At 43.8% G+C, this 21596-nt stretch overlaps 1 long non-coding RNA gene across 1 annotated transcript in view; it reads left to right on the plus strand.

The window, feature by feature from the left end:
- Positions 1-946: 946 nt before the first annotated feature.
- Positions 947-21596, plus strand: part of LOC148543179 (uncharacterized) — a 31970-nt gene continuing 11320 nt past the window's right edge. Inside the window, exons 1-2 of the long non-coding RNA XR_015878882.1 lie at positions 947-1084; positions 7386-7518. This is a non-coding gene — a long non-coding RNA (uncharacterized LOC148543179). The remainder of the gene's footprint in view (positions 1085-7385; positions 7519-21596) is intronic.

Genomic DNA, 21596 nt, shown 5'->3' on the forward strand with positions numbered 1-21596 from the left:
TAATAAACATATTCAAAGGTAACAATTTTGACACACACAAGATAGAACAATCTACCACATAGTAAAACATACATGTACAAAATAGTGGGCCTGATTCAGAGCCGGACGCTATTTGCGAGCGGTCGTTCAGAAAAAGGGGCCGGCTATTTAAATTGAGCGCTCCCTCTTTGCGGTCTGTTAACGCCTCTATGTCTGAGCGAGCGAACGAAACATGCGCTCACTATTTTGTAAAGACGCCCCCTGGCCGCTCGCATCATACGTCATCTCTGCTATTTATTAGATTAATCGAGTACATCGAAAGGCGTCTGAACTGCTCGCAGTGCTTGGGGTTGGATTTTCCTATGGCAATAATGCGAAAAGTTCAGGCTAAGAGACAACCAAGTGACGTGGCCAATGACGCTGCGTTTTTAATTATGCACACCCTTGAAACACCCATTTTGACCATTTGGCACGCCTGCGTTCGGATCTCCACTCCCCGTTTTCAAGCACCTTCCCCTGTTACCACCCACAAACGCCTCATCCTGTCACTCAAATTAGCAGGCACTCACTATTTTGCGAGCGCACAATTTCCAACCACAATGACTGGTTGGCACATGCGCATTATGACCCATATGCATGCGCAGATGTGCGAACATCGCTCAGAGCAAACGAGCGGACGCTTACGAGCGGCTCTGAATCAGGCCCACAGTCCCTTGGATAAAACAATGTGAAATATGAAACAAGGTAAGTTTTGGAGTATAAATCCTCACTAATGAATTACAATTAATCACAGTCTCCTGTAGAGCTTAGTTGCATACATACAGTGGCAGATCCAGGGGGGGAGGGCGATAAGGGCAATCAGCCCCTGTAAACAAAGCCCTGATTCCCCAAATCCCCATCCACTTATTAACAGTCAGGTGGCTCAGCTGTGTAACCGTGCGGGACCGCATGGCAACACCAGCGCGAGTTAATGCTTTGGAGGGAGGGGGAGGGGAGTGGCTGCACCTAGCTCCAATCCAGCCCCACTACTGCTGTGTGTGGGGACCTGCTTCAGGAGCCCTCTCTATAATCCCACTACTACCACCATCACCTGTAAAAATCAGAGGTAGGAGCCGATCTGTGGCAGTGCTGGAAATGCGGAGATGCAGTTACATGTTTCCAGCACCCATCTGCTATAGTCCGTGAAGGAAGGGGGAGGGAGAGAGTTGTTTGTTTGATGTTTCCAAGACTCTCCTGTTATAGCCTGGGGGGAATAGCAATGGGGGTTGTGATGTTGTGTGTCTAATTGTGCTGTATCAATCTATAATAAATGAACAGTCTGTCAGTCAGTATGTGTGTTTCAGAGTAAGTATTGTCATTGTGTATGTAGGTGGATTCAGTGTGTGTGTCAGTAAGTGGTGTCAGTGTGTGTGTTAGTAAGTGTTGTCAGTGTGTGTGTCAGTAAGCAGTGTCAGTGTGTCAGTAAGTGGAGTCAGTGTGTCAGTAAGTGGTGTCAGTGTGTGTCAGTAAGTGGTGTCAGTGTCAGTAAGTGTGTGTGTCAGTAAGTGGTGTCAGTGTGTGTCAGTAAGTGGTGTCAGTGTGTATGTAAGTGGAGTCAGTGTGTGTCAGTAAATGTTGTCAGTAAGTGGTGTCAGGCTGTCAGTGTGTGTGTCAGTTAGTGTGTCTGTCAGTAAGTGGTGTCAGTGTGTGTGTCAGTAAGTGTGTGTGTCAGTAAGTGGTGTCAGTGTATGTCAGTAAGTGGAGTCGGTGTGTGTGTCAGTCAGTGGTGTCAATGTGTGTCAGTAAGTGTTGTCAGTGTGTGTCAGTAAGTGGTGTCAGTGTCAGTAAGTGTGTGTGTCAGTAAGTGGTGTCAGTGTGTGTCAGTAAGTGGAGTCAGTGTGTGTATCAGTAAGTGGTGTCAATGTGTGTCAGTAAGTGGTGTCAGGCTGTCACTGTGTGTGTCAGTAAGTAGTGTCAGTGTCAGTATCAGTTAGTGTGTCTGTCAGTAAGTGGTGTCAGTGTGTGTCAGTAAGTGATGTCAGTGTCAGTTAGTGTGTCTGTCAGTAAGTGGTGTCAGTGTGTGTGTCAGTAAGTATTGTCTTTCAGTTAGGGGTATCTGTCAGGATGTATTTATGTATAATGTGCCAATAAGTGGTGTCTGTAAGGGGAGCCGATCTGTGGCAGTGCTGGAAATGCGGGGATGCAGGTACATGTTTCCAGCACCCATCTGCTATAGTCCATGACAGAAGGGGGGGTTGCTGAGCAGGGGGGAGGGAGAGAGTTGTTTGTTTGATGTTTCCAAGACTCTCCTGTTATAGCCTGGGGGGAATAGCAATGGGGGTTGTGATGTTGTGTGTCTAATTGTGCTGTATCAATCTATAATAAATGAACAAGTCTGTCACTCAGTATGTGTGTTTCAGAGTAAGTATTGTCAGTGTGTATGTAAGTGGATTCAATGTGTTTGTCAGTAAGTGGTGTCAGTGTGTGTGTTAGTAAGTGGTGTCAGTGTGTGTGTCAGTAAGCAGTGTCAGTGTGTCAGTAAGTGGTGTCAGTGTGTATGTAAGTGGAGTCAGTGTGTGTGTCAGTAAGCAGTGTCAGTGTGTCAGTAAGTGGAGTCAGTGTGTATGTAAGTGGTGTCAGTGTGTGTCAGTAAGTGGTGTCAGTGTGTGTGTCAGCAAGTGGTGTCAGTGTGTGTCAGTGTGTATGTAAGTGGAGTCAGTGTGTGTCAGTAAGTGGTGTCAGTGTCAGTTAGTGTGTCTGTCAGTAAGTGGTGGTGTGTGTGTCAGTAAGTGGTGTCAGTGTCAGTAAGTCTGTCTGTCAGTAAGTGGTGTCAGTGTGTGTCAGTAAGTGGAGTCAGTGTGTGTGTCAGTAAGTGGTGTCAATGTATGTCAGTAAGTGGTGTCAGTGTGTGTGTCAGTAAGTGGTGTCAGTAAGTGTGTGTGTCAGTAAGTGGAGTCAGTGTGTGTGTCAGTAAGTGGTGTCAGTGTGTGTCAGTAAGTGGTATCAGTGTGTGTCAGTAAGTAGTGTCAGTGTCAGTTAGTGTGTCTGTCAGTAAGTGGTGTCAGTGTGTGTGTCAGTAAGTGATGTCAGTGTCATTTAGTGTGTGTGTCAGTAAGTGATGTCAGTGTCATTTAGTGTGTCTATCAGTAAGTGGTGTCAGTAAGTGTTGTCTTTCAGTTAGGGGTATCTTTCAGGAAGTATGTATGTATAATGTGCCAATAAGTGGTGTCAGTAAGGGGAATCTTTCAGTGAGCTGGATGCATGACGCATCACATTCGCATGACACAATGCATCTCGACGCTATTCGCTTGCATGCCGGCATTGGTAACGCCAGAATGCATGTAGGAAAGCGCAAAGGACCTCTCTCTCTGTAAAAGCGGCCATTTGCGAAGGAGGAACTTCTGTTTTTTTTACCTAGAAGCCCCTCTGGCATCCTTCTGCCCATGCACAGAAGGACACACACGTCACAGGGGGTGCTGGGAGGAATCTGATTGGATCCATCTCACAGCACTCTCCTGATAAAAGCCCATAGGTTTCTAACGCCAAACATGAGATGGCGTTACTGACCGCAACCAAGCCCCGGAGTGCATTGTATTACGAGGCTTGGTACATATGAGTCAAACAATCATTTTCGGGGTTTGACTGTATTTCTCACCTTGCTGCATCCCGCCCTGTATGTTGTATCTGTGTCAATAAATGTGTGTTTTCATTTTGTGTCTTTTTCAGTAAGTGGTTTCTGTCTGTAAGAGGTGTCCGTGTCAGTAAGGGGTGTCTGTGTAGGTAAGCGTGTCTGTGTCACTAAGTGGTGTCTGTGTCAGTAAGCAGTATCTGTGTCAGTAAGAGTGTTTGTGACAGTAGGAGTTGTCTGTATTAGTAAGCGGTATCTGTGTCATTCATCAGTGTCTGTCAGTAAGAGTTTGTGCCAGTAAGTGTGTCTGTATCAGTGTCACTAAGTGGTCTGTGTCAGAAAGTGGTATCTGTGACTAAGGGGTGTCCGTGTTAGTAAGGCAATGTATGTGCGTGTAAGCACATTATTGTGGAGCGCAGGGGGGTATGGTGCACTGAAAATGCCCCCCCCTAAAACCGCCCCCCCTAAAAGTAAAGTTTAGATCCGCCACTGCATACATATAGTGTGCAATGCTCTCCAGCAAGTTGAAAAAGCACAAACTGAGATTCCTTTAGCTTAACTGCACAGGATCCAGAGGAAATCTTTCACTCAATATTAGTGTCTGCCTCACCGTATAACTTGTGGAGGATGGCGGCAGTGCATCTCCGCTGTATGGCTCTCCTCCTGAGTCTGGGGAACCACGGTGTCTCTGTTTGACCCTGTCGACCATTTGTACCTGTTGACCTTCTTACATGTCGACCTTTAGTGAGTCGACCCTTTGTCCCTTTTGACATTTTGTCCTTGTCGACCTATTATCTGTCCAATATCTGGTGTCTATCTAGACCTTGTCTACCTTTTTACTGTAGTTCTTTCAGTCCACATCCAAGACTACTAGCCTGTTATTCCCTCTCCATTTACCTGTACTAAGTTGAGGCCTGTGATTTTCTGTTTTGAGAAGTGTGTTGTTAACATAAAATCTATCTAACGAGACATTTTAACTTTAAGCCTATCCATTATTGATTATTGAAAGCATTCTGCATTAAACTGCAATCCTATCTGCCACTGCTGTGCCACTGTGTTACATAGATGTGCTAAATTCTTTTAAACTGCTATGTGTTTGTTCCCCTGCTCTGTAGCTTAATTTAGCCAGCTAGTTTGCTTTAGCCTTTGGCCAATATTGTTGAAAACAATATTGTGAGCTGTGAGGTGGTCAAAATTGAAATTAAAGTTATTGATGTCAATAATATTGTAGGAGCAACAACAGGTTTAAATTATATGATTTAGGTTTTTTTTTATAAATTTTTAAAGAAATGCAAGTCCAAAACTAAAATAATTCAGGATGCTTGTACCAAAACTAAAACACAACAAAGATTTAGAACCACATTCAAAACACACGGTTCTGCACACATCTCTAGTTTTGAATAAATGTGACTGCTGTAGGTACAAATGCATACAAAGCCTAGGAACTGTTCTCCATATGAAATCCAAACGTCAGTTCTATCTCTCGCCCTAGAATCTGCCTTTTTTTGCATTTCTCTTGTCTTCTGTTTTTTTTTAACAAATATTGTGTTTGATTTCAGCTTGTATCTGTATCGCTATACAGTATATTGATACTCTGGTTCTAACCTTTGGCCTGTGTGACTATCCATTCTAGTTTTACCAGTCTGGCTACTCTACATAAATTCCAAACCTTCTCCTGCTTACTAACATTCCATATATTTACATATTTCTTAACCCTATCTCTTTATTCTCTACACTATGTTCCTGTTACTTTCAATCACATTCAGCATAATATACCCACATATCCTATTATAAGTGTAAAAACTTTCATTGGGTTCTTTAGTTTTGCTGTTATTTGTCAACAGATCACTGATAATCATTATAGTGAACATTTTATAGGTATGCCATGTTGATCTGATATTGATGCAAAATAATCTTTGATATGGAACTGCCAGCATTTGTACTAAAAATGTTTAGTGTTATGTAAACCTAAATGGAAAGCAACTACTGTAAATCAATAAAAAATCAAAGAGGATAAGATATGCACTGAATATAACTAAATGTTACTGTATAGATGTAATTGAGATAATTGTTAAGAAAACAACATTAAGTATATTACTCATAGCTCAGCTATGCTATTTTAAAGTATCCAGTGCAATACATAATGGGATTTATTCTAATCGTGTTTTATGCTTTCAGGGTCTAATGGGGCTAAATAATATTTTCTCTGCTTAACTTTTACATATAAATGCATACTTTGATGTTATACTTAACTGTCTATTTTCCTGTCTAGGATCACATTGAGAATAGTGCATCAGGGATGAGATCTGCAGTTGTTATCTACTGCCCCAGTTCAAAAATTATCTGTAAATTAACTGTAACATAAATGCTGTGACAAACTAAAAACATGTCCAAAGAGTTATTTCTTGTATGTACCGGTGCCAAACTTAATCATACAGCTTATCTCTTTTTTGCATTCATTGTTCTCTGCACAATTACAGATTATCGTATCCCTGTAATTTATAGCAGTAAAGTAATCTGCAAATATTTTTATTTAGGCCTATTGTCCTTTCCCCAGCAGTGTTAAGAATTTTAGTTTCCTATCACAGTCAAACACATACCGTGGACAATTTAGACAGAGGCCAGTTAACCTATTGGTACTGTATATGTCTTGATTGTTCAAGCAAAATAGAAATGCAGAGAAAACTGCCTATGTTGACTCTCTGGACCACTATCATTATCAATTTCCTATACCATTTACCTACTATTGTCCTTTGATGAGTCTCTAAAGATGTGATTTAATGATGCAATTCAATTTCCATTAGCTTTTACCAATCACACTTCTGTCTAATTGACTGCCCATTTACACGAAAGCTTGGCTGCTAAATGTAGCTTCTGAGAACATTGTTTCCTAAATATTTGAGTCCTGTTACCAATTAAAATTCAATTTGCTGTTTAACATGAATATCCATACTAAAATCACTGCACATAGTTGGGTGATCTAAAATCAGTCAATATAAATAATAATAGGAGACCTCCACACAGTTTACAATGAGCACTTTAAAGCAAGATAGCTGTGGATTTTTACTTGATGCTAAAATTTAATCCACACTTCAGTTCTCACAACTAAAGCCAACCCCTACTTTGTCCATGCAGCAGGCTTCCACTATACTTTCTGCCTGTGGTTCCATCTTTCTGGTGATTTTTAGGACTGTATGCATTCAGGCTCAAGCAAAAAAAGTTCCACGGAGGTCCAGGTTAGCTGTATGAGAAAAGGAAAGCTGGTAATAGTCTGAATACTAGTGTTTCAAGAAGACAAACTACAAAATGAGGCCAGGGAGGAAGTGTCTATTATAAACATGCACGACCATTTGCAAATGTTTGAATAACTATAGCTTGTAATATATAATCCTTAGTATACAAGTATCATTAGACTTTAAAATATAAAAATAATGGTGTTCAGCAAGTGCATAGTTGCAGTATTTGATCGGGTGTACCAGGCTGGCAATAGAAATTTTTTTGTGCATAGGAAAAGTATTCTGAGGGCTTCATGAAAGTATAGGTGGAACTGCGAGCAATGCAGACTGCATATGCAGAGATATGATTTAGGATGGATATCTTGCAGCTAGAATAGCATTAGTGCAAATGCATGTTGATAATGATGACAGCTACTTCAACAAGCAGATAAATACTGTACATGTATACCTGTAACTCTGCATATGGGTGACTATCCACATTAACATTCATGAACGCAATGCCGCAACACTTGTGGCCGACTTGAGTGCAACTCTGATTCTGGCTCTCAATTGTCCATTTACAGGTTGACTTCGACCTTCAAATAAGATACAACATGGCTCCCCTTGCTTTGGACCATGCTGGAGTAATTTTTCCTGATCATAGGAATGCAGATGAGAAACCTGGCAGGCAAAATAATAACTCATATTTTCAAATAGGTCAGTTTAACATTTCCATTGTGTGATTGCTGTTATTGTTTATTACTGTGTATCATGTTACATGGTGTAAGTGATCTTCAAAATGTGGCTTATTTGTATAACAATTTACTTCTCTCATCTAAATTATTTTTTTTTATGTACATACGTATTATTTTTTTTTTATAAATGTAATTTTTTTCATCCATACAGTTGGTATTGGTATCAATAGAAATTATTAAGAAGTAAGGGCCTGATTCAGAGCCGGACGCTATTTGCGGATGCTCGTTCATAAAAAGGGGCTGGCTATTTAAATTAAGCGCTCGCTCTTTGCGGTCTGTTGACGCCTCTATGTCTGAACGAGCGAACAAAACATGCGCTCACTATTTAGGAAAAAATGCCCCCTGGCCGCTCGCATCCTACGTCATCTCCGCTATTTATTTGATAAATCGAGTACATTGAAAGGCGTATGAACTGCTCGCAGTGCTTGTGGTTGGATTTTCCTACCGCAATCATGCGAGCAGTTCAGGCTAAAAGACAACCAAGTGACGTGGTCAATGACGCTGCTTTGTTAATTATGCACACCCTTAAAACGCCCATTTTGACCTTTTGGCACACCTGCGTTCAGATCTCCACTCCCCGTTTTCAAGCACCTTCCCCTGTTACCACCCACAAACGCCTCATTCTGTCACTCAAATTAGTAGGCATTCGCTATTTTGCGAGCACACAATTTTCGACCGCACTGACTGGTTCGCGCATGCGTACTAAAACCCATACGCATGCGCAGATGTGCGAACATCGCTCAGAGCGAACGAGCGGCCGCTTACGAGCGGCTCTGAATCAGGCCCTAAGTCTTGTATTTATTTACTTTCATACTTACTAGTTGGTGCACAGCTAGGGCCTCATTTAGATTTAGACGTTAGGCCAATGTGAACGTATATACAGCTCTTTGCTGCACTGTTGCATGGACAGAAAAATTTTTGAGTTCAAGATAACTTGCATGTTTCCCACATAAACAGAAAATTTAGACTTGTCAGCTGATATATGCCTCTACAGAGATATATATTTTGGGCCTGATTCAGAGGCACTCGCTTTGCGAGCGCTCGCTCTGAATCAGGGCAGGGGTTTTTTTTCGGCCTCCAGGCCGTTTGCTAAGCTGTGGGTGACCATCCACAGCTTTTGTGGGTGGTCTGGTGATGTTCGCGATTATCGCGACCATCGGACTTGCAAGGAGACCCTAGTGAGTTCATCTCTTCCTTGCCCACAGTGCTCCAGGAGCTTTTATTCACTGGCAGCTATCTGTTTTATTGGTCCTCTCAATTGAGTTTTTTTGATATTTATGTCCCATCATATATGAAACTTCTCACACGTTAAAGGTTGCTAAACTAGCCTGCCTCATTGGGACTAAGGACCTGATTTAAACCCGTTCGCTAAGGCGCGATCGCTCGCTGCCGGGTGATTGTTGTTCAGTGCGCATGTGTATAATTCACAGTGAACATGCGCAAGCCAGTCTTAGCGATGGGGAATTGTGCACTTGTAGCACACAGACTGCCCGCTACTTTGAGTGACAGTGCCGTTTGAGGGTGGTAACAGGTGCTTGTGAATGGGGGAGTAGTGGTGAGAACGCAGGTGTGTCAGGCCGCCAAAATGCCGTTTAAAATACATGCATAATTATCAAAGTAGTGTCAATGTACACATCACCTGCATGTATTTCAGCCAGCACTGATCGCAGTGCTTGCGGCGGGGAAAGGCAACCCCAATGGCTGCAAGCAGCTCCAATGGCTCTCGATGTTACCGATTAATCAAACAATTCCAGGAGATGACGTGTGTTACGAGTGGAAAGGGGGCGTCTTTATACACTAGTTAGCGCTCAGTGCCGTAGCTCACTAAGACATAGAGGGCGTCCTTACTTAAATATCTGGCCACTTTTTGCCAGAGAACGGACGCATCTTGCGAGCAGGTCTGAATGAGCTCCTATTTTCCTTTCAGCCATCTTTTGATGCTTTGTATGCAAAATGCAAATTTGAAAGGATAAATACTATTTGCTTCCCTGCAATAACTATTGAAGCACATTTTAAACAATTGGCACTGCTAGAGATTGTTTAATCTTTTTTGTCAATAGAAAAAACATTAATCTAAGTTGGATCTACTGCGCTCTGAATGTGTGGATAGATTGATCTTTGGCTGCACTTCAAGGATTAGAGAGGGGTCCACCTCTTATGTAAAGAACACTGTATTTAAACACATACACAACAAGGTTGAATATTTGAGTGCATTTCTTCTTTTAAAGAATAAAAAAAACATGTCAATGTATTATTTATGTTTTCTGCCTTATTTATAATTTACTCCTGGGAGCTTTTTTGTATTTATTTGTTTTGTAGTGAATACATTTCATTATCATCCATCTGTTTGTTTTTACCTGTTCTTGATCACCAGTCCCATAGTAGTTTTTGTTTCCTTTAGAGGAGAAGATAAGCTGGTTTAGACATGGGGACTTTTAGGTATTGTACTATCAGAATATCCATGTAAAGGTAGCAGAAAAACAAATGGTCACACAAGATAATAGAGAGGTACAGTAGGTTACAGGATGAGAGGTAGATTTGGCTGTTGTAAGTGCAGCAGTGGTATTTTAGGACAAACTAGTGAATACATTATGCAATAGATTATTGAGAACAGAGCCATGGGGTGCCCTAATGGATAGTAACAGATGTTCAGTAGGATGGAGAAGTAATACTATAATGGAACATACACACGGTCAGATTTGTCAGACTTCTCAAATTTGTCAGATGAATGATTGAACGATTGAACAATTTGAACGATTTGAACGATTTTTGACTGCATTAAAATGAATGGAATCATCCAAGATTGACTGCAAACACATCAGATGTCAGATATCGTTATCTGACAAACGGGAACGCGCATCGTTGATCGTCCATCGTTCAGGCATGTCAGATATGTCAGATTTTCCTTCAGATATGAACGACTGAACGATTTTTAAATCGTTATCGTTCATATCTGAAGGGAAAATCTGACCGTGTGTATGCACTATTAGACTTTATAGTAAGTATGAAGCGAGTGTAGAGAGAAATCACTCACATACCGTAATTTGGAGGGTAGAAGAGAAAGATATAATTTGGAGATAGTGATGGTTTCTTTAGGATTGGTGAGTTTAGAGCATATTTAAAGGTCAATGGGAAAGTGCCAGCGAAGAAAGTACAGTAGATGGTAGACACAGATGTGTCCTCACTCATCTTTGCTGCAGTCATGCCAAACAGCCCCTCTTGGCACACATGGTCCCGTGAGAATCTGCTAGCGCCAGGCATCTTTTTTGCATTTTTATTTTTTTGTTTCTAAGTTGCAATGTGTTGCCACTAGGACACACCAGGAGACTGTGATGATTAATTTGATATATAACACTTGTATATCTGTGTGCGACTGAGTCTCTCAAACAGCATATGAAGTGTTATGAAGTGTAGGCAACAGCTTTTTTCCACATCAAGTTTGGTTTTCAGTCTCAGTTGCACACAGATATACAAGTGTCACATATCAAATTAATCAGCACAGTGTCCTGGTGTGCTCTAGTAGCATCACATTGTGACTTAGACGCATTTTCAGCAAAAAAAGTTGCCCAACACTAGTGGAGTTGCACAGGGCCTCTGATGGCGTATTGAGGCCAGATGAGAAAGGACACATCTGTCTGAGCTAGAGCCAGGCATTCAGTGGCAGAGATGGAGCAGAGAAATTAAGAAGAAATAAAGTTAATGGGGTTAAATATTAAAATGTGTACAGAGACATCAACCTAGGTTACAGGGGATTGGGGGAGTATTGTAAAAGAAGGGTCTTGTTTGAAAAGATGTATTGTCAAATGTTGTTGCTTTTGATTTCGGCATAGGTAATGAAGTCATGGACTGTGCATGAGAATTGGGGAGGTGTTGCAAGTTAAAGACAAAGGACCTGATTCAGAACTGCTTGCTAGATGTGATCGCTTGCTCCCAACATACGTAAATCCAGCGCATGCCCAGCAAGGCAGGCGCTATCGCACGGCAAGGCATTAGCACGCCCACTATGTCTTGGCGAGTGATCACTTTGTGTATGCAGATGCCCACCAGCCATTCATAAGATGCCCACTTGCGCACGTCATCTCCTGGAAGAGCATGAAAACATTGGTACATCGAGCACCATCGGATGTGCTCATAGCACTTGAAGTTGACTATACCTGGCTGCAAGCACTGCAATTACTTCAGTGTGAAATACAACCAGGTGACGTGTACAATGACGCTGCCTGTTAATTATGCACGCCTATGAAACGGCATTGAAACACACAGATACACCTGCGTTCGTATGTCCACTCCCCCATTTCTAGTGACCTGCCCCTGTTACCACCCACAAATGGCCTCTTCTGTCACTCATTCAACTGGGCTGTCTAAGGTGGGCGAGCAAGTGCTTCCCGATCTGTCGAAGTGGTTCGCGCACGCGCATTGTGATGCACACGCATGCGCAGAATGCAAATATCGGCCAGCTACGAGCGATCGCATCCTAGCGAGCAGGTCTGATTCAGGTCCAAAGACTCTAAAGTTAGAAAGCTGCATAGATAAGTAAAGTAGGTTTGCTTGACATGGTTGTACTGCACAAATGGATGAGTTTTTATGGGAAGAGCTGTGTTTATTCCTGTGGTGGTAAGCAGAAACTGTAACAGGCTTGTTTGTATCACATGATTGAGGTTTGGATGTTGTATGTGGTAGCTACATTGCCAAGGGATGATGATATTGTGGGAAGATGCAGGACAGTAGAGAAAAAGGTTTAGTCAATGTGAGTATTGAATCTGGTCAAGATAAACAGGTGTAATTTAGGGCCTCCCTCAGAGTCTGTCACCAGAGCAATTTTTAGAAAAATTGCAACTCTTCAACCTATTCAGAGTCAGTCACATGCACAAGTCCCACAGCTGTAACTCCTTCCACTTGGCTGCAGCACTGTCCCCTTGTCTACTGGGCTGAGATGAGACTATTGTAACTAGAGGCGACTTTGCTTTGAGTAAAGAAATTGCTTAAAATAGTGGCACAGAATGAAAATATGTTGAAGTAAGAGGCAGAATAACGCAGCTATTAAGTACCCAAGTGATTTGGAGCATTTGAATTGCTCCATGAAGCAGACACATATATTACTTTGATTTATTTATTTTCAATTCATCACCTAGAAATAAATGCTCAGGAGTCCCTTCCAAAATCATGCCTGAATCATTCTAAATTTCTGTAAAATGAGGGTTCCATGCAGTACAAAGCGGCATTTCAAGCACTGCATGGATTTGGTGTATTTTTCACATTTGCAACCAATCAGACCCAGTCATCAATATCAACTTTGCAGTCACCATTATCAACTGTATACTTACACATGGAGCAGAGCACATGCAGAGCAGTATTTTAAACTTTTTGGAGGCCATATCAATCACTTCCTGGCCCTTTGGTCACATACAATCGCAAGTCAGCCATAATACAGAGTTGAAACATGGAAAGCAAAATGGCATACATGTGAAGTAAAAAAATATTGCGTTGAGACTAGGCATGTGCAGGCTCAGATTAGTTTGGATTTTCCCGCAAAATCCGGATTTTTCCAGCCAAAAATAGGGTCTCAGAAAGAGGCAAAACGTCATCTTTCATGGACAAACATCATCTTTCATGGACTTTTGTCCAGGAATGATGATGTTTGTCCATGAAAGATGATGTTTTGCCTCTTTCTGAGACCCGATTTTTGGTGGGAAAAACCCGAATTTGGCAGGAAAATCCAAACTAATCCTAGCCTGCACATCCCTAGTTGGGACTGAAAACCGTCTCAACTAACACTTGTGAGTGACTCTGAATATGGCCATTTGTGCGAGGAGATGGGTGTAGGAGGGCACATGAGGTGGGTCTCTGGTCAGAGAGCAGGTCTAGGCACAGTTGGAGAAATTAATATATAAGTATATGTGTGAGGAGAAATGTTGTGTAATATCCATCACAGTGGGAAGGAGAAGAAGTTTACGAAGAGGACCAAAAGAGTAAGTGATGGAATAGATAGTGGGGCTATCAAGGGAAATGTTTAAATCACCCAGTTTGAGAATAGATAAGGGATAGGAATTAAGTGATACAGGTAACAAAGTTGTTAAGATATTAGGAAATTGGTCCCGGGGCAATAAATGCCAGCAATACAAAGTAGAGATGAGTGCTTTGTTGAAAACCGAATACAGCCAAACATGGAGGGTTCCAAGTTGTACCCAGGAATGCCTTGGTTACCCACACAAATTCTGGATTCAAATTGAGGCTAAACATGGCCTCTGTGGCTTTGGCCTCCCAATCTGCTACCTAGATTCTATTTGTCCCTGAAGCACCTCTGCCTTTGTAGGCAGGCTGAAAGCACCAAACAGATTAGTGTAGAGGTTCCCAAACATGGCCCTCAAGGCTCCTCAACAGTTCAGATTTTAAAGCTATCCATGGTTGGGCAGAGGTGACTTAATTAGTACTCAACCATAGAACTCTCTAAAACCTGAACTGTTGGGGAGCCTTGAGGACCGTGTTTGGGAACCTCTGGATTATTGTGATCTGTGCAGGCTTAGCTAAGTGTAAAAAATATGGACAAAATAGTTAATTAAAAAAATATGTGAGACCCCCTCACAATATCAATAATCAGCCCTGGACCTCTCAGCCTGGTTTGGTAATTGAAATAATGGGAGAAAATGGTGTGGGATTCCCATTATTTTCCAATAACCAGTACAAGGGTGAACCAGCCACTAAGATGATGCTATAGGAGGGAAACACACAGCCTGAGGTTCTCCATGCCATACAGTCAACTAACTCCCAATTGGTGAGCATAGTGCTGAAATTCTGTGGAAAGTGGGGGCCAAAAAAATAAATTGGGGTCCCCTCTTCTGGGGAATTACCAGCCTTCCACACACCACCCTGGGCTTTGGGTACATGGGTACAATGCCTAAACCTGAAATGACAAGCCACTACCATTTACATGAATAGAGAAGCACTAAATGACTCAGAGCAGTGCTCCCATGCTCTCAGTCACTCAGCGCTTCTGCCTTTCATTTCAATGGTAGTGACCGATCATTTCAGGTTTAGGATGTGTACAGAGTGCATTGTTGTTCATGGGGATTGGGTTTGTGTTTTTTTTTTATTTTACCAAGACCTATGCATGCCTACATGGAATGAAGAGGAGGTCACCCAAGGGTTTGGTAAGTATGTAATTGTTTTCTTTTTACAAAGGAATACCACCTTCAACATTTGTGTACTTCGGTTATTTTAATATTTTCTTTACAGGAAGACTGTGCCAGCTCTTAATGTCCAGGCATGCTGGCACTTAATGTCCAGGCATGCTGGCACTTGTTTTTTTTATAAGTGCCAGCTTGCCAGTGTGCCCTTGCTGGAACCTGTAGTGTGAATTCCTAATGATCTATGGGGGTCATTCAGACCAACTCGCGAGCGGCAGTACGCTCGCAAGTGGGTCGATGTTCCCCACTGCGCATGCGCACGACGGAGGGAGCTCCGTCGTGCGCATGCGTGAGACCCGACGAGCGAAGGACGATGGTGACTGACAGCACGCCCCCTTTGGTGGGCGTGCCGGGGGCGTGCCTGCCAGATGAAGGCGTTCCCAAGGGAACGCCTACCGTCTGAAGCCGGCCCCACTGACATCACTAGTGATGTCAGTGGGAGTGATTTTGGCTCTTATAGAGCCAAAATCACTCCTGGCCTTGCGGTTAAGAAACTCAACCGCAGGCTTTCACTCGCAGTTCCGATGGTCGCGATGGTCGAGACCATCGCGACCATCATTTTGCACGCTTGTATATGCTGTGGGTGGTGACCCACAGCTATACGAGCGTCCAGGAGGACGCTCCATATTAATGGAGGTGGGCCCTGATTCAGAGCGAGCACTCTGGTCAGAGCGTCCGGCTCTGAATCAGGGCCTATATACCTAAATGTCACTGTTTAGCGTATATAGATCCTATACGCATATGAAGTAATCGCTTTCCAGACTTTGAGTGTGGTTCTAAAGCACAAAAGTAATTATTCACATGAAAAGCATTTAGTTACATGCTGTGATATAAATACAATTAGCGCAAAGGATTATACAGAAATAAGGTACAGTCGATACATTACGCAAGCACACCGGTCCCAGTTACAGTCTTCAATCCAGAGGTCTGTGGTCATTCAAGAGAATGGCTACCAACTGGGACTGGGACACAGGCTTTATACCCTAACAGAACATGATAACAACAATGTAGACAGACAAATATAATTCCATTGGTTCTTGCTCTTGGTCTCTGTAGTACGCTGTAGTTCATAGGACAGTTCACTAGGGGTATGTCCCAATTCTCCAGATTACATTGTCGTTCTTTAATTGATTTAAATTAGATAGAGACACTACATTACAGTGTATACATTCTAACCAATAATTTCCTATATTCCATAACCATCAAACGCAAGGTGCGACTCCCTCGCTGATAGGTTCAGATATCTGGAAATAAGCAGTGTGTTAGTTTAGTACCAAACATGCCATGTCTATCATGTTGTATACCATTAATAATAAATACATGCATTTTAATTAATAACTTTAATATAAACCATAATGTGCAGGAACCTTTTATGAGTGCGTGCATATTTATGATTATATGTAAATATGCAGTGTGTCTTCATGCATCGTAAAAGGTGCACTGTGTGTTTCTATTTATAATTGCAACTGTATATAATATGTGACACAGTCAGATTAGGGGTTCCTCTCCTGGGTAGAGGACTCCTTCCTTACACACACAGCAGCTGGGAAACAGTACGCCAGACTGGATTCAAGTACAAGCTGGTCGGCGCCAGTCTTTATTGTGCAAAACATTAATAACATAAAGAAATCATAAACGTAAATCCTAGCCCTGGCTGGGCTTCTAACTTCACAGGTAGTTCCCTCACTACAAGAACCTGGCAGGGCGTAATGCCCTCACCAGCAATAAGGTACAGCACAGTACTCACAAATAGGTTTTCCAAGTGTCTCTGAGCAAACTCCCTGCCTGCTCTCCCAGGTGAGACAATCAACCCTAAACACACTAGGCTTATATTGGCCACTCTCAGGTGAAAAACTAACAAGCCTGTTACCAGGCTGCGAGAACCAAAACCTGGAGTGGCCGTGGATGGAGCCCTCCCTCTCCTCTCACCCACAACCCCCAGGTCCCAAACCGGCTTTTCAAAAAGCCGAAACTCAAGCCTGCTATACTGCAGACTTTCTCCTGGGGGTTTAAAACACATAAGACAGGAATCTGGGACAAATGTACCTGCCACAGACCACTTTACCAATGATCCTATCACATATCCCCCCCCTTTGTTTCGACCTGTGGGGCAGAACAACTGAAGCCCCCAAACAATGAACGCGTGACAACGCATCAGCATTGGCCAGCTGGCTCCCTGGCCTGTGTTCCACTGAAAATTTAAAAGTTTGTAACGCCAAGAACCATCTCGTAATTCTCGCATTACTGTCCTTATTTTCAGACATCCACTTCAAAGGGGCATGGTCAGTGATCAATTTGAACTTTCTTCCAACCAAGTAGTACCTGAGAGCCTCTAACGCCCACTTTATGGCCAACGCCTCCTTCTCCACTGTGGCATAGTTTCTCTCATGTACATTCAACTTTCTACTTAGATAGAAAATAGGGTGTTCCTCACCCTCCTTGTTCTGGGACAGGACCGCTCCTATACCTACTTCTGATGCATCGGTTTGTACTATGAATTCCCTTTCAAAATTAGGAGTCATCAGGACTGGTTGGGAACACAACGCTACTTTCAACTCCTGAAAAGCTTTCTCTGCCTCAGGACTCCATTCTACCATGACTTTTTGTTTGCCTTTGGTCAGGTCAGTCAGTGGGACTGCCATGGTGGCAAAGTTGGGTATAAACCTCCTGTAGTACCCCGTAATTCCCAAGAAGGCTCTCACCTGCTTATTATTCAGAGGCCGTGGCCAGTTTTGTATGGCATCAACTTTATTGAGCTGAGGCTTTATCAGGCCTCTGCCAATGGTGTATCCCAGATATTTTACTTCCTCCATGCCTAGACAACACTTTTTTGGGTTGGCTGTCAAACCTGCCTTATAGATGGAGTCCAACACTGCTTGTACCCTGGGTAAGTGAGACTGCCAATCAGGACTATGAATGATCACGTCATCCAGATAAGCAGCCGCATACCGTCTATGGGGCCTTAGAATCCTGTCCATCATTCTTTGGAAGGTAGCAGGTGCCCCATGTAGCCCGAAGGGCAACATCTTGTACTGAAACAAGCCCTCTGGCGCTGAAAAAGCTGTCTTTTGTTTGGCGCTCTCGGTTAACGGTACTTGCCAATACCCTTTGGTTAGGTCAAGAGTGGTTAAATACCTTGCCGTCCCTAGTCTCTCAATCAGTTCATCCACTCTTGGCATTGGGTAGGCATCGAACTTTGAAACACTGTTCAACTTTCTGACGTCATTGCAGAAACGCACACTCCCATCGGGCTTTGGAATCAACACAATGGGACTTGACCATTCACTATGTGATTCTTCAATAACCCCTACCTCTAGCATATTTTTAATTTCTTTCGACACTGATTCTCTTTGTGCTTCTGGTAACCTATAGGGCTTTAGATTAACTTTAACCCCTGGGTCAGTGATGATGTCATGTTTAATGACCGAGGTTTTCCCTGGTACGTCAGAGAACAGCACCCTATTTCTAATCAGAAACTCCTTGACCTCTTGTTGTTGAATTGCTGACAGGGTTTTTGCCACTGTCACTTTGTGAACTAAGGGCCCTGGACTTACTGGAGGGTCTCGGACGGCCGACAGTACCGTTCTATCTTTCCAGGGCTTTAACAGATTTATATGGTATATCTGTTCCGGCTTTCTTTTCCCCGGCTGGTAAACTTTGTAATTGACCTGCCCCACTCTTTCTAAGATTTCAAAGGGCCCTTGCCATTTAGCCAAAAGTTTATTTTCCACAGTGGGAACCAATACTAACACTCTGTCCCCAGGAGCAAAGCTGCGTAACCGAGCATTGCGGTTGTATACCCTCTGCTGTGCCTGTTGAGCCTGTTCCAGGTGCTCTCTCACTATCGGCACTACCGCAGCAATTCTCTCCTGCATTTGAGAAACATACTCAATCACCGTTTTGTAAGGACTAGACTGCCCCTCCCATGTCTCTTTGGCAAAGTCTAGTAAACCCCTTGGGTGTCTCCCATACAACAAGTCGAAGGGTGAAAACCCGGTGGAGGACTGGGGAACTTCTCTTATGGCCAACAATAAATACGGCAATAAGTAATCCCAATCCCTACCATCCTTGTCGACCACTTTCCTAAGCATGTGTTTTAACGTCTTGTTAAACCTCTCGACCAGCCCATCGGTTTGGGGGTGATAAACCGAAGTTCTTAACTGTTCGATTTTGAACAGGCGGCATAACTCTTTCATGACTTTGGACATAAACAGTGTACCCTGGTCAGTTAGTATCTCCTTAGGTATACCCAGCCTGCTAAAGACATGAACTAGCTCTCTGGCAATGGTCTTGGTTGACGTATTGCGCAATGGGATCGCTTCCGGGTACCTGGTAGCGTAATCCATTATGACCAGAATATACTGGTGTCCCCTGGCAGACTTCATTAAGGGTCCAACCAAATCCATCGCTATTCTTTCAAACGGCACCTCTATGATAGGCAATGGAACTAGTGGACCCTTAAAATGTGGCCTTGGAGCATGATACTGACACTCAGGGCAGGATGCGCAGAAGTCAGATACCTCTTTACGAAGCCCGGGCCAGAAAAACCTCTATATTATTCGCTCAGTGGTTTTCTCTACCCCTAGATGGCCTGCCATTATATGACCATGGGCCAGATCCAACACTGTTCTTCTGTAGGCTTTGGGAACTATTAGTTGTTCCACAACATCTTCCCCCTTCTTAGTCACCTGATATAACAAATCCTGCCACATTGCCATGTTGGGATAGGACAAAGGACTATCAGGGTCTACGGGTTTACCATCAACTACTTTTACATTCTCCCTGGCTTTTACCAAAGTAGGGTCATTCAACTGCTCCACAGGCAAAGACCTCTCTTCTGACCTCTAAATCAGGCAGACAATCACCTGGCCCAACAACACTTCCCACCTCAATGGGGGGCACATCAGTTGGCGGGCCACCGTCACGCTCCGCATTCTCTAGTTCGCCAATCATAGTAGAAAAAGGGAATAACTCTGACTCAGAAGAAACTCCCTCCTCTACTACATCGACAACCTTCTCAAATGGATCGGGGTTGTTCACCTCTGGAACAAAACGGCTTTCCCACAACTTCCTGAAGTGAGCAAAGTCTCTCCCCAATATTGCATCATACATCAGACCATGTACTAAACCTACAGAAACTATAGCAGAACCACATGGTGTCTCGATGTTCACCTCGGCAGTAACATAATATCGAGTATTCCCATGTATGCAGGTCACACCAACAGTTTTCCCCTCACGCCGCAAGGGGTTCACCAGCTCAGCTTTTATAAGTGTCACCAAGCTACCAGAGTCTAACAGTGCCTCTACTCGGTTGCCATCTACAGTGAGTACACACATGTGCTTATCAGTCACAGCCTGCCGGTCAGCCGTACAGGCTATCTGTGCAAAGAAAGATCCCCTGCGGTAGACATGAGCAGTATCACATTGCATAGGTTCAGTTGTAAGTGCACAATTAGCGGCAATATGGCCGAAGCCACCACATCGGAAACACTGAGTCATATTAATGTCTAGTCGTTTACGAGGCAAGAACCTTCCCGGCCTGGCAGGCCTGTCTCCAGGTTCTACACCCTCAGTCTTAGGTACATTCCACCACCCAGCACCCTTCTCCCCTGGAACAGTCTTAACAGTGTCTGTGGGAGTTCGCCGGTGCGCCATCGGGGCTCGGTGGGGCATACTCATCAGCTCCTCAGCCGCCACATACCTCTCCACCAGCTCGATCAACTGGTCCACGGGCTTAGGGTCTGCATGGCTCACTCACTTGCGCAGAGTCACAGGTAATGATCGCAGGTACCGGTCCATCACGACCCTTTCCATGATCTGTGGTCCCGTCAGCGTCTCGGGCTGTAGCCATTTTGAGGACAGATGGACGAGGTCATGCATCTGTGAACGTGGAGGCTTGTCCTTATGGAACTCCCAGCGGTGGACCAGTTGAGCACGAACAAAGGTGGTGACTCCCAAGCGAGTTAGGATCTCCTGTTTTACTTTTTTATAGTCCTTGGCATCAGCCAGGCATAAGTCGAAATATGCTTTTTGTGGCTCCCCAGACAAAAAAGGTGCCACCAGACTTGCCCACTGTTCCTTGGGCCAACTCTCCCTTTCGGCCATTCTTTCAAATGCGGCGAGATAGGCCTCCACATCATCGCCCGAAGTCATCTTTTGGAGGAAGTGACTGGCTCGTACGGAGTGAGTGGTGGTGGGAGGACAAGTAGTAACATCTCTGTACCGGGCGACCAGGTGCTGTACCACCTCTCTTATGGCCTGGCTGTTTTCCGCTAAGGCCTGGCGGGTTTCCTCAATGGCGAGCTGTTGTTGCCTCTGGGCCCTCTCCAAGGCCAACAGTTGCACCCTGGTGGATTCCTGCTGAGCCCTGGTAGATTCCTGCTGAGCTGCTGTAGCTTCCTGCTGAGCCCTGGTAGATTCCTGCTGAAGTTTGTTTGCCTCCTGCTGAGCTGCTGTAGCTTGGAGCAAGGCTTTAATAATGTCCTCCATTTTGTCCCGGGGTGTAGGTTGGAAGCTGAACCTTGCCTCTGAGCATTGGCTGACGCCTCCTCTATGGGACTCCAAGGACACAGTGTTATTTCCACACTCACAAGTTTGGTGTCTGTCCCTTTAATTTTTAAATGGAAAGTTTTCCTCTTGCTGCAACTTCAGTGTGTGTGGGTGCCCGCTTTCTCCACCAAATTGTGACACAGTCAGATTAGGGGTTCCTCTCCTGGGTAGAGGACTCCTTCCTTACACACACAGCAGCTGGGAAACAGTACGCCAGACTGGATTCAAGTACAAGCTGGACGGTGCCAGTCTTTATTGTGCAAAACAGAAATAACATAAAGAAATCATAAACGTAAATCCTAGCCCT

The sequence above is a fragment of the Taudactylus pleione genome, unplaced genomic scaffold (assembly GCF_031769625.1).
Source record: "Taudactylus pleione unplaced genomic scaffold, aTauple2 ptg000005l, whole genome shotgun sequence".
Taxonomy (NCBI): Eukaryota; Metazoa; Chordata; class Amphibia; order Anura; family Myobatrachidae; genus Taudactylus; species Taudactylus pleione.